Here is a 14,414-nt window from a genome sequence, read left to right as displayed (position 1 = left end):
TCACACTCCAGTGAGAAAATAGAGGCCTTCATGGGGGAACTTATTCATCGTCCTACCACCAGATCCATAAACTTCCCTCAAATAGTCTGTTCTCGGATTTCCTTCCTGTTACCAATAAAAGTGCCCTTGCTCTTATTAAAGACAAATTCCTCCCCTTATGCACTGGATCCTACACCCTTTTACCTTCTCAAGGACTTTCGCACCACAAATTTCCTTTACTGGATCACACACACACGTACGCACGTATATATTTGCACTCAATTCAGCCTCTCGGCAGCTTTCATCTGGGGTTGGTCAGTCCCTCTTCCTGAAATGCTCCTCTCAGCTTCCACAGCACCACTTTCTCCTGATTGTCCGTACCTCCATACCCCTCCTCATGGTCCCCTTTACTGGTTCTTCCTCTACTCACCTATAAATGCATCATGTGCATTGCATCAGGAGCCAGTCCAAGACCACCACTCTAATCGCACATCATAAGTGATGTCACCCAGGCCCATGGCTTTAAATTTTCCAGTTTGTTGATATGGACAGGATGTTCCCCACCTCCAAATTCATGTTGAAATCTAATTCCCAATGTAAGGATATATGGAGGTGAGCCTTTGGGTTATAATTAGTCATGAAGGTAGAGACCTCATGAATGGGATTAGTGCCCTTAAAAGAGGCCAGAATGCCCACCCAGTGTGGCTCAGGGGATTGAGCAGAGTCCCATGGACTGAGAAGTCCCAGTTCGATTCCCCATCAGGCAGCACATGCCCAGGCTGTGGGCTCGATCCCCAGTAGGTGGCGTGCAGGAGGCAGCTGATGGATGTTTCTCACATTAATGTTTCTCTCTCTCTAAAAAAGAACATTTTTTTTTTTAAAGGCCAGAATGCTAACTAAGCCACCCAGACTAAATTATGGTAATTTTTTATAGCAGCCCAAACTGATTAAAGAGTGTTGAAACCTCTATAAATTTCTATTTTTGGACTAGATCTCCTTGAGTTCTAGACCCACATCCAACTGCATTAATGTGTATCTCCATTGCTTCCCTCATCACCAGTCTTTATTGTTCCAGTGTTTCCCATCTTTGCAAATAACACCAACTCAACTGTTTATGCCAAAAAATCACTAAAATCACAGGACCCTTCTACATCAGACCATTAATTCCTCCTGGTTATATCACCAAATCATCTCTCCTGTGGTCCAGTTCTCTCCATCTTCACTGGCACCACCCTGCCCCAAGCCATCATGTATCCCATATCAAACAGGACAAATAGTCTGAGAAGAACAGCAAACCTGGAAGAAGTCATCCCAGGCTCCGAGCGGGTGAGTGCAACACCTGTAAGAGAAGCACCAAGAGTCCATAGTGTCTTGGTCATCTAAGCCCTGAGGATTTCAGAACCATCCAGCAAACATTTCCTTCCAGAAGGTAGAGAAACCAAATCGAGCAGGGAAATCACACTGAGGGTGAGGGAAAGCGAAGGTTCAAATCGTAGGGAGCAGGGGAAGGTCCAAGATGAAGCAGAACCCTGATAGTACCGCAACAGCATGGAGCATCCAAGGTGAGACCACTACCTCGGCAGGCAAGGCCTGTCGGCCTGCAGGGAAGAAGGCAGAAAGACTTCTGAACCAGGAGTAGCTCTCGGAGGCAGAGAAGTAGCCAAGTTTTGAGCTTTTCACAGCTGAGAAATGTATCCTAGGCCACCCCCCTCTTCACAGAAATGTCCCCTCAGTAGTCCAGGTTAATACATTTCATTTAAACTTTGGAAGAAGTTGGAGGGGGGGCAGATATGATCTAGCCACACATAAAATGTTACAAGAGAAAAATACACGAAAATAGTTTTACTAGAAGACACCAGTAAAATGCAGACACAAAGCATGTGAAAACTAACCTAACACTTCAAAAAGGCTGAAAGAGAATAAGAAAAGAGAGCTTTGAGAGACACTCCTAACACAGAAAAATAACTCTGAAATAAAACAGCCAGACAACTACGCAACTGGAAAAGACAATTATTAATTCCAGGTAAAAGAAAATGTATGCCCTGGCTGGTCTGGCACAGCGGTTAGAGCATTGGCCTGCGGTCCAGAGAGACCCGGGTTTGGTTCCCGCTAAGGGCACGTCCCTCGGTTGCAGTTTGTCCCCGGCCCTGGTTGGGTCGTGTGGGTGACGACCACTCGATGTGTCCCTTTCACGTTGATGTTTCTCTCTCCCTCCCACTCTGTCTGAACAAAATATTGAAAAATGTCCTCGGGCGAAGATTATAAAAAAAAAGAAAAGAAAATGTAGAACAGTAAATTAAAAGGAATTATATTTTTTAGTCAAATGTATTCATTGACCCAGACATTGTTACTAAACAATGACCCTGACAGACACAAGAAAAAATAGTAAAAAAAAAAAAAAATCATTTCAGACATAAATTAACAGGAATACGAGAGAGTATAAACATGATAGAATAATATAATCCAACAAAAGTAAAGAAAATGATACAAAAGACTTGTGAAATGATAAAAGATAAGCAAAGATACTTGGAGTCTCTAAAGAGGAAAAGTTATGGAGCAGAACACATGTACAACTAGTTTTTGTTTCTTAACGACAGCAATATGCAACACAGTTGCAGGCAAGTGTACACAAGGTCACTGGCGTGGTTTGGCAATGTGTGGAGCATTCTGGATTAGCAGACCTGGGCGGTGACTCCCAGACAGCCTTGAGTTTTCTAATCTGACAACTTGGTTTTGAACTCCAGTCATACACTTATAAATTACACGTGGTAGATTTGTCGTCAGGGAAAATGGCAGCAGTAATCCACCCCTTGGGTAGGCCCCTCCCATACTGCGGGGCTTGGCCTTACGACCTGCACTGGCCAATGAGGGAACAGCAAATCCAAGGCAGTCTGGATTTGCAAAGTGCCTGTGCCTGCGCTCATGCTACTTCTGAATGCAGCCACCTTGCACAAGCCCTGCTGAATAATGAGAGATGTGTGGCACGTTCCCATCACCCAGCGGACGTTGAATTCCTTCCCCCACCGCCCCCAGATACAAGGCCCCTTGGACATCTAGCCCCCCTGAGCCAACCCAGCAAACTCACAAAATCATGAGAAATAAATGTTTGCTGTTTTAAATCGTTACGTTGTTAGGTGGTTTATGAGGCAGCAAAAACTAATTTATACACTACATGATTTTAGGTGAGTTAATCTCCCTGAGTCTCAATTTTATCATCTGTAATATGGAGGTAAAACAAGTACCCCTGGAACGCTATGTGGCACCGCAGAAATATCCAAATAATAAAAACTAACACGCTCTGCAGCCTGAAATGGGTCTGTCCTCAGGCTGGGCACATTGCTTTCTTTTTTCTTTTTTTTTTTTTAATCCTCACTCGAGGACATTGTTCCATTTTTGTTCAGATAGAGTGGGAGGGAGAGAGAGAGAGAGAAACATCGACGTGAAAGGGACACATCGAGTGGTCGCCACCCACACAACCCAACCAGGGCCGGGGACAAACTGCAACTGACATACATGCCCTTAGCGGGAACCGAACCCGGGTCTCTCTGGACTGCAGGCCGACGCTCTAACCGCTGAGCAAACGGCCAGGGCCACATTGCTTTAGTATGTTGTGAGCGATCTAGAACGCCAGAGAAAAGCACGTGAAAGAACTGAAAGGATGGGCAGCAGCGACCAAGACATGAAGTGGCCTGCCCCAGGTCACAGTACCATCACTTGTGTGTGTGTGTGTGTGGGGGGGGCTCTAGGCTCTTCCCTGTCCCCCTGCCCACCACCCACCAACTCTCTGCCCTGGCAACGGTGGAGGCAGGGGCTCTCAATACCTGAGCTGACTCCTCCAGGAGCATAGGTATGGTACTCTGCGGACAAGAAACAAACCCAATGAAAGGACAACCCTCACCGGCAGGATGGATATATGGATATCCTCCTGTATCACGGATTGCCTGGAGACCAGAACCCCTAATAGCAATAGATGCTGGCTGGCCCTGGCTTTGGCAGACACTGAACGTTGTTGTGCATTTCATCCCCAGTCACCGTAAAGGGAACTGCCATCGCTCTCGCCACGCCACATGGAGAGAGGCCGAGGCTCAGAGGATTAAGGAATTTGTCCGGGATTACACTGGAGCCCAGCCCAGGCTCCATCCAAGTCTGAGGTTTGAACCCCATCCCTTTAAGGAGCTGGGATAGTATCCAAGAGGAGGTGTGGTGGGTACAGGCACCCTGCAGATAGGTGCTGACCCGACTCCAGGAGTTTTAGGGAGTTCCTGGAGGGACCATGGGTGAGGGAACAGGTTTACTGTAAATCTCCAAGGGAAGGAGGGAGTCACCGGCCTCAGAGTGTATGAGAGAACATTCAGACAATGGTGGGCACAGACCCCACGGAGGGGGGGTGGGGGTGAATGGGAAGTTTCTAGGTAGAAAAAGAGGGAGTTGGACTAGATGGTCTCCAAGGTCTAACACTGGCAGTCAACAATAAACATTTAGGTAATGGGTCATACAGGCTAAAGATACAGGCATAGGCCCCTTAACTAAATATTTCCGGTGCTTTGGTTGTCACATGGTTTATAGGCAAAGAAAATATGTTAGTCACCGATAGTCAAAGATGATAAAGTATGTTAGCCACATCCTAGAGGCCTGCCTGTAATGCAAGTTCCAGGGAAAATGTTTGCTTTAGGTAACAGAAAAATGTAGCTACTTAAGAATAGGGCGATAGCTTAAACAATATCAAATTTCTGCTTCACTCATGCACAATCACGAGCTATTTTGCAAAATCTTGGTTCTTTAACCTGTTTTGATCACCCCACCACAGTCAATAAAGGCACCAGACAAGATGATGTCAGGAAATGAATTCATCCCACTAAGGAAAACCACCCACAGCTAACCCAAAAACTAACCGATCAGTTTCACTCTTGATGCTTAACCCCTAATCCTCCACCTCTGCCTTTTTTTCTTTTTTTAATAAATTCTTTTTCATTGAATTTTAGAGAGAGAGGAAGGGAGAGGGAGAGAGAGACAGAAACATCTGTGAGAGGGAACATCCATTGGCCGCCTCCTGCATGCTCCCCACTGGGGATTTGGCCCACCACCTGGGCATGTGCACTGACCGGGAACCAAACCGGTGACCTCTTGGTGCCTGGGTCCACGCTCAACCACTGAGCCACACGGGCGGGGCACCACCCCTGCCTTTAAAACCCTTGCTCAAAAGATTTCAGGGAGTTCGGATTTTGAGTACTTGCTCACTGTGCCTCCTTGCTTGGCACCCTACCAATAAACTGCTTTCATTTCTGCACTGCCAAACTTGGTGTTCGGTGTCTGGCTCTGCTGCGCCTCCAGTGGTCGGACCCCCTTGTTGTAACAGGTACCCCTACAGGGCGCCCCTCGGTGCTGACCTGCCGCCCAGGTTTCCATCGCGCTGCGTCTCTTCCCTTCTAGACCGAGGACACTGTGAGGTCCGTGCGTTATGCATTATTAATGTGTGTTAGTGGCACCCCCACGGCACACTTTCTCTTCAGGAGCGTTCTCACCACTCTGCCCAAAACAGCCTTGCTCCCCACTCTTACCACCACCCAACCCCAAGATCCCCTTCGTTCCGGGCAAAAAAGTTGTTTTCCCCGCAGCAGGGTTTCTCTATAGCTTTCCAAACCAGCCTCGCCTGAAAGGCTGCATCCCCGGGTGGGAAGTGGGCCGGGAGTGGGCCGGGAATGGGCGGAGGAGTGGGCCGGGCGTGGGCCGGGGAGTGGGCCGGGAGTGGGCCGGGGAGTGGGCCGGGGAGTGGACCGGGAGTGGGCCGGGAGTGGGCCGGGGAGTGGGCCGGGAGGGGAACGGGGGGAGTGGGGCCGGTGGAGTGGACCAGGGGAGTGAGGGCCGGGAGGTGGGCCGGGGAGTGGGGGAGGGGGCTGAGGAGTGGGCCGGGAGTGGGCGGGAGTGGGCGGGGAGTGGCGGGGATGGGCGGAGGAGTGGGCCGAGGGATGGGCCGGGCGTGGGCCGGGAGTGGGCCGGGAGTGGGCCGAGGAGTGGACCGGGAGTGGGCCGGGGAGTGGGCCGGGGAGTGGGCCGGGAGTGGGCCGGGAGTGGGCCGAGGGATGGGCCGGGAGTGGGCCGGGCGTGGGCTGAGGAGTGGGCCGGGAGTGGGCTGAGGAGTGGGCCGGGAGTGGGCTGAGGAGTGGGCCGGGAGTGGGCCGGGAGTGGGCTGAGGGGTGGGCCGAGGAGTGGGCTGAGGAGTGGGCCGGGAGTGGGCCGGGAGTGGGCCGGGAGTGGGCTGAGGAGTGGGCTGAGGAGTGGGCTGAGGAGTGGACGGGAGTGGGTGGGAGGGGTGGGGGGCCGGGAGTGGGCCGGGAGTGGCTGAGGGGTGGGCCGGGAGTGGGCTGAGGAGTGGGCCGGGAGTGGACTGGGAGTGGGCCGGGAGTGGGCTGAGGGGTGGGCCGGGAGTGGGCTGCGGGGTGGGCCGGGAGTGGGCTGAGGAGTGGGCCGGGAGTGGACTGGGAGTGGGTCGGGAGTGGGCTGAGGGGTGGGCCGGGAGTGGGCTGAGGGGTGGGCCGGGAGTGGGCTGAGGGGTGGGCCGGGAGTGGACTGGGAGTGGGCCGGGAGTGGGCTGAGGAGTGGACCGGGAGTGGGCTGAGGGGTGGGCCGGGAGTGGACTGGGAGTGGGCCGGGAGTGGGCTGAGGGGTGGGCCGGGAGTGGGCCGGGAGTGGGCCGGGAGTGGGCCGGGAGGGGCCGGGAGTGGGCTGAGGAGTGGACTGGGAGTGGGCTGAGGGGTGGGCCGGGAGTGGGCTGAGGAGTGGACCGGGAGTGGGCCGGGAGTGGGCCGGGAGTGGGGCCGGGAATGGGCCGGATGTGCCAGTTAACTGGCTGCTGCAGCCCCAGCCTGACATGCAAAAAAGGATGCAAACAGTCACCAATAAACCAAGAGACAGACAAAAATGTCTGCAAAAGAGGCTAAGATTTTCAATATAATATCCACGAAAGAAGGTGAGATTTAGCCTGAGGGTGAGGTTTCTCACTGTGAATGAAAGATGGTGAAGGGTGGACCTCGAGAGGATCAAGCTGTTACAGGTCCTTTTGAGATCCTGCATCCACCTGTATGTGGACTTTTTTCAGGTAATATCTTTAATGTTTTTCATCTGCAGCCGGGAGTCCATGGATGTAGAGGACCTAATATGTGCGTTGGTTTACACCATTTTACACAGAGGACTTGAGCACCCCAGATTGTGGTGTCTGGGGAGTCCTGGAACAAATCCCCCCTAGGCAATCGAAAACAACTTCAGGTTTTGGGGTAAAATCTATGCATCACTTTCTAGATTAAGAGGTATAGATTCCTCATAGATTCTGTAAGTAAAATAAAATTCCCTTTGTGTTATATAAGTAAAGAAAAAATCCCTGTGCAAAAGCTTGTTCACATTTAAGGCTTCAAGGGCACAGATGTTGCTCAAGGTGTGGTGCTTCTGCAGCTTCTATGGTTTACAGAGATGGGTTTACATCATCCTTGGGTGCCTTATGACAATGACTGAGGGAAGACAGGGAAAACTGAACTGTCCTTTGAGGAAAGAGCTGTTAAAATCTGTGCAGTTATTTTTCAAAAGAGAAGCTGTGCAGCCCCCTCGCCTCACCTGTTAGAAACTGGGACCAGTAAATTTCATACCCCAGGTATCCCGGTATTTTGAAAACAGAGGTCCAAATCGGAAGCAGGCAACCTGTAGGTACAGGGACAAGAGAGAATCAGGGACATCATGTATAGAGTAAGCGAGGTGTGTCTTTGGCTCATAGACGCGCCATACCAGGGTTTATTTCAAGTCTGGAATAGCCTTCGGAGGTTGGGATGGAGCAGGACTTGTCCCATAACAGCAACAAGAATCTCCTGATAGGCTTCAGCATTGACACCTGGGCAGCACCAGCAAGAAGGGATGCCTGAGCCCACCTGCTGCCACATCGGCTAGTCCGGCAGTCAGTAACCTGCACCTGCCTTCTGTGTGTTAGCTACCTCCCTAGTGCCCAGAGCTTACAGAACAGCAGGAGGGAAATGCTGCCCAAGCTGGGGGGGTAGGAAGGAGTGAGGGCAGGCCTTGGTCTCCGAATCAGAAGACAGGGTTGGACGTGTTCAGATTATTACCGGTGGCTGAGGACAGGCTGCTTAATAACCTCTTTAAACCTTCATTTTCTTAACCTTTATTTATTTATTTTTTTCTTTATTGATTTTAGAGAGAGAGGAAGGGAGAGGGAGAGAGAAATAGAAACATCGATGAGAGAGAACATCGATTGGCCGCCTCCTGCATGCCCCCCACTGGGGATTGGGCCCACAACCTGGGCATGTGTCCTGACCAGGAATTGAACCAGCAACCTCTTGGTGCATGGGTCAACGCTCAACCACTGAGCCACACCGGCTGGGCCATTTTCTTAACCTTTAAAATGGGGATTTTTTTAAAAGTCTCATCTCAAGAGATTATTTGAAGATAAAAGGTGCCAGTGCCGCCCTGGCCGGTTTGCTAAGTGTTTAGAGCATTGGCCTGCGGTCTGGAGAGACCCGGGTTCGGTTCCCGCTAAGGGCATGTACCTTGGTTGCAGTTTGTTCCCGGCCCTGGTTGGCCGTGTGGGTGGCAACCACTCGATGTGTCCCTTTCACGTCATTGTTTCTCTCTCTCTCTCTCTCCCTCCTTCCTTTCTACTCTGCCTAAAAATTAATGGAAAAAATAGCCTCTGGTGAGGATTAAAAAAAGAAATATATATTTGGTCTTTGTCCTATACCTAGCACAGAGCTCCTAAAACTCTTGGGATTTTTTAAGTGCTGAGAGAAAAAAAAAAAAAAAGGTGTCTTTTGTTATGTTAAGGAGGCGACTTTTGGAAAGTCTCAGGTCACCTAAGGATGGGGCTGGAGCCAACAAGTGATTAGAGGGTTGTAACTCTCAGCCTCACCCTAACCCTACCCACCCCCCAGCCTCCATGGAGAAGAGAGAGGCTGGAGATTGAGTTCAGTTCCCAATGGCTAATGAGTCAGGAGGATGTCTTGGAACCTCCCGACAATCCCAGAAGGCCTGGTTGGGAGCCTCCAGTGTGGTGAACTCCTGGCAGTGGGGAGAGTGGTACCCACAGAGGGAGCGGAGCTCCGCACCCTCTCCCTGGTCCTTGCCTTATGTGTCTTTTCCATTGTGGGTCCTGAGTTATATCTTTTTATAATAAACTGGCAATCTAGTAAGTGAAACAAGTTCTGCGAGATGCTCTAGCAAATTAATGTAACCCAAGGAGGGAGTTGTTGGAATCTCTGATCTAATCTATAGCCAGTTGGTCAGCAGCACGTGTGACAGACCATCTGGACTTGTGATTGGCATCTGAAGGGGAGGGGGGTCTTCTAACACTGAGCCCCTAACGTGCGGGATCTGCTGCTATCTCCCAGTGTATAGGGTTAGAATTGAGTTGACTGTTTGGCAGTGTGGGAAAAATAACATATCAGAACTGGTGTCAGAATGGGACCCACCTTATCTTTCTTTCTCCCCTTTCTTCACATTGTAAACATTCTTTTAATAAATCCTTATCTTTGTAAACTGCCTCAAAACTATGTTGAGGAAATTCCAAATCTAAAGTAAGGTTTAGAGTTTATTTGAGCCGAGGGTTTGGGGCCAGTCCCAAAAGCAAAACCTCAAAGGACTGAGGTAATGCTCTGAGGAATAGCAGTCTGGTGGCTTACTTTACACATCAGCGTCAAAGACATAATCTGTCCGGCCAGTGTGGCTCAGTGGTTGAGCGTCGACCCATGGACCAAGAGGTTGCCGGTTCGATTCCGGGTCAAGTCACTGCCCAGGTTGTGGGCCAAATCCCCAGTGCAGGGCATGCAGGAGGCGGCCAATTGATGTTCTCTCTCGTTGATGTTTCTATTCTCTCTCTCCCTCTCACTTCCTCTCTCTCTGAAATCAATAAAGGAAAAACAAACAAAGAGAAGACATAGAGAAGGTTAAGTGAAATCCACTTGTGGCAGATTGAAGAGACAGCAAAGAGGGGAAATCTCCAGGATTGGATAAAATGTAAAACAAAGAGGAACATGCTTCTTTTACATTGGTGGGTGCAGGATAGTTAATATTTAACATACATGTTTACAGAGGCATGGAGGTAAAAGATAAGGCATGCTGGGGTTGTCTCACCCCACAGTGGGGTGTTTATCTTTGGAGGTCTAGAGAAGAGATCTTTCTGACATTTTAGTACTGTCAACATTAGAAAGTCCAAACCTGCCCTGGCCAGTTTGGCTCAGTGATTAGAGATTCGACCCCTGCACCAGAGAGTCCTGGGTTCGGTTCCCACAAAGGACATGTACCTCAGTTGCAGTTTGTCCCCGGCCCCGGTTGTGGTCGTGTAGGTGGCAACCACTTGATGTGTCTCTCTCACACTGATGTTTCTCTTTCTCTCTTTCTCCTGCTCTATCTGAAGATAAATGCAAAACAAAAGTGTCCTCAGGTGAGGATTTAAAAAAAGAAAGAAAGAAAGTCCAAACCTGTAGGGAATTTCTATAAGTTTTTTTGAGCCAAACTGACAATACATGCCAGGAAGCAAGACCTCAAATACTCCAGAAAGTAACAATGTTGCAATTTCTTCTATGCATTCATTTAAAAGGAAGGAATGTAAGGAAGACTACATGGAGGTGGGAAAAAGCAAGGCAGGGATTGAATTGCAGGACAGTTAACAAGATCTTGTGCTGCCTTGAGGGTGGTTGCAGTTTGTTTCAAAACTGCCTTAACCTAGATGCACAGAAACAGTAGATTAGTCTGTGGTGTGACTACCCACAATGACCTTCCCAGTTAGGAATTTATCATCGGATCACTCTGAGAAGTTACTTTCTTTCTTCCTTTGGGGGGGCGGGGTTAATCCTCACGGTGGATATTTTTCTATTGATTCTTGGAGAGTGTGGGTGGAAGGGAGGGAAGGAGAGAGAGAAACATTGATGTGAGAGAGACACATTGATTGGTTGCCTCCCGCATGACCCCAACAGGGACCAGGGATTGAACCTGCAACCCCAGTATGTGACCTTGACTGGGAATCAGGGCAGATGCTCTCTAACCGTTGAACCAAACCAGCCAGGGCTGAAGTTACAAGAAGCCCTTGTTTGTTTTTTCCCCCCAGTATGTCATTCTAGATGCACAAAAACAGTGGATAAGTCTTGCTAAAGGAAAAGACGAATCCACCACATAGACCATAGAATGTGACTTTCCATTATAACCCACTCAGTTAGGAATTTTAGAAACCTCATCCCGTGTGGTTCCTTTCAGTTACGGGGCTTGTCAGGTTTGCCAAGTTTGCCCCATTTTTCTTCACAGCTACTTGAAACAAAGCCTGACAAAAATAGGTGAGCACTCCTAGACTTTCACAAGCATCACACGCGGCACTGGGCCCAGGCCTTCAGTGTTTGGCCTTCCACGATCCTGTGACAGAAGGGTTTAGTAGATAAAGTCTGTCCTCAGGGCACACAAAGTAATACTGAATCCCCAAATAAATGGAGACATAAACCATGTCCACATGTTGAAAGACATACTGCTGGAAAGGTGTCAGTTCTCCTTAAACTCGTCTATAGATTCAGTGAATCCCAAGCAAACTAGCAAGTGCTTTTGGAAACTGACGAGCCAAATTTCAAATGTATAGGGGGAAAATGCCAAGAATAATTAACACACAAGAAAAGATAGGGAGGAGACTTGCTTAGTAGCTATAAAGACTTATTATAAGACCCTAGTAATTAAGACAGAGGGGTATTGGGTGTGATGCAAAGACGCAACAGATACAGAACCCAGAAGCAGGAACAGATGGGCATTTGATTCACGACGAAGCAGCACTTGAGAGCAGGGAGAAAGACAGACTTTCAGTAAGTGGTGAATATCTGCGTGGGAAAACAAATGAAGTAGGGTGCCTACATCGGGGAGACAAACTTTTCCTTCTACCCTTCTAGGTTCTACAGCTGGTCTAATAATCCAATTAACACAAAACACATTTTGACACAAATATTTTCTGCTAACCTAAATTTTTTTTAAAAAAGAGAAGCCCTGGCCAGTTTGGCTCAGCGGTTAGAGCGTCAGCCTGTGGTCTAGAGAGACCCGGGTTTGGTTCCCGCTAAGGGCATGTACCTCGGTTGCAGTTTGTCCCTGGCCCTGGTTGGTCGTGTGGTTGGCAGCCACTCGATGTGTCCCTTTCACGTTGATGTCTCTCTCTCTCTCTCTCTCTCCCCCTCCCTCCCACTCTATCTGAACAAAAAATGGAAAAATGTCCTCGGGTGAGGATAAATAAATAAAATAAAATAAGAGAAGAACTCACACCATTCTTGCTTCCAGAGAGGTCCAGAGACTGTCCTGGTAAGAATTTTCTGCTGGTGCTTGTCAGAGGTCCCAGTGTTACCCGAAAGGGGACCTGGCCCTGAGCTGGTCTGCCTAGGGCCAGCTGATAGTGTGTGGGTACCTGATTTTGTGCAGGAAAAATTTCACAACACAAGTTCAGGTGAGTTTTAAAGGACGTTTACTGAAGCTGGGACAGTGAAACAAGGAAGGGCTGGGAAAGGAGCCTGGGCTGGGCTGCTTTGGCTCATAAGGAGTCAGAGAAAAGGAGTCTTGGGGACAGGTTCAGGGGTTTGCCTGGGATGAACTGTCACTGCCCGTTGCTGCCCTGGTTGCAGGCCTTGTGGGGTCCCCTAGAGTCTAGGAGATGCGTGCCTGTGGGGTCCCCTAGAGTCTAGGAGATGCGTGCCTGCGGGGTCCCCTAGAGTCTAGGAGATGCGTGCCTGTGGGGTCCCCTGGAGTCTAGGAGATGCGTGCCTGTGGGGTCCCCTAGAGTCTAGGAGATGCGTGCTGTGGGGTCCCCTGGAGTCTAGGAGATGCGTGCCTGTGGGGTCCCCTAGAGTCTAGGAGATGCGTGCTGTGGGGTCCCCTGGAGTCTAGGAGATGCGTGCCTGTGGGGTCCCCTAGAGTCTAGGAGATGCGTGCCTGTGGGGTCCCCTAGAGTCTAGGAGATGCGTGCTTGTGGGGTCCCCTGGAGTCTAGGAGATGCGTGCCTGTGGGGTCCCCTAGAGTCTAGGAGATGCGTGCCTGTGGGGTCCCCTAGAGTCTAGGAGATGCGTGCTGTGGGGTCCCCTAGAGTCTAGGAGATGCATGCCTATGGGGTCCCCTAGAGTCTAGGAGATGCGTGCTGTGGGGTCCCCTAGAGTCTAGGAGATGCGTGCCTGCGGGGTCCCCTAGAGTCTAGGAGATGCGTGCTGTGGGGTCCCCTAGAGTCTAGGAGATGCGTGCCTGCGGGGTCCCCTAGAGTCTAGGAGATGTGTGCCTGCGGGGTCCCCTAGAGTCTAGGAGATGCGTGCCTGTGGGGGAAGAAGGTGGGGGTGGGGGAGGCAGGGGCATGCTCCTGGGAAGGAGAGTGCATTGGACCTTCGTTTTGAGGGGTTTTTAAAGGCTGGGCGTTTAGGGGAGATCTTAGGGGAGGATCTCAATAGAATATTCATCAGCTTTGTGCTGAAGTACTAAAATGAGGTTTATTCTCTTAACGTCATCTGTCCTCGGGTGTGGTTGGCAAGTGGCACTGGTTGCATCTCTGATACCGTCTCCCTTAGTTGGGTGATTTAAGCCGTCTCTGGCTGGGGAGAAGTGCAAACCTGTTTCTCTTACGGGTCCCTGCTTTAGGGAGGACAGGATTTACTAGACGGCTGCAAACTGCCGGTCAGCCTCCGCCTCGGTTTCCCTGTTGCCCCTGCAGCAGCAGCGTCCAGCCGGTGCAGTGTCCCAGCTGGCTCGCCGGAACCGCAGGAGAAAAACTTTTCTCTTCTCCCTTCCGGGGTTCTTTGGCGGGCCCAATCTTTAAATTGCCCTAAGACAGAGTAACAGAAGTAAAGCAAATTTAATGTTGGATGTGCGGGAGCCCCATAAAGATATGAGCAGGCTCCTGACTAGCCAAGTTATTGAGGTTCGTAGTGTTGGCGCGAGAGAACCCAGAGACCACCAGAGCCGAATTAAAGCCATGTAGAGAGCAAAGCCGGCCGGCGACTGATCCCCAGTTCTCGGAGACCTGCCCTGGCGCCTCCAAATGTTGTGGCGCGACAGAGTCAAAGAAAGACCACTGGAGAATTGAAGTCCAAATAAGAGCCGTTTATTAGCTCGCCGGCATCTGATTCCGAACACCCCTGTGACAGAGTCTTCGGAATCAGCCCCGATGTGCTTAGTACAGGCCTTTTATACCTTACAGCAAACAGGATCTTCTGGGTACAATGCCCAGGGCCACAGCAGTGCTGGATAGAATTAGCTTGCCTTGCGGATAACAGGAGCACCCAGGCCCACCCAGGCCCACCCAGGCTCACCCAGGATCACCCAGGATCACTCACCCAGGATCACCCAGGATCACCCAGGATCACCCAGGATCACCCAGGATCACCCAGGCACACCCAGGTATTTCAAGGTACATTGGGTCACCCTTAGCCCCGAGCTGCACAAAC

This window comes from Molossus molossus, unplaced genomic scaffold (genome assembly GCF_014108415.1).
Source record: "Molossus molossus isolate mMolMol1 unplaced genomic scaffold, mMolMol1.p scaffold_m16_p_15, whole genome shotgun sequence".
Taxonomy (NCBI): Eukaryota; Metazoa; Chordata; class Mammalia; order Chiroptera; family Molossidae; genus Molossus; species Molossus molossus.
The sequence above is the reverse complement of the archived record's forward strand: the minus strand, read 5'-3'. Positions refer to the sequence as shown.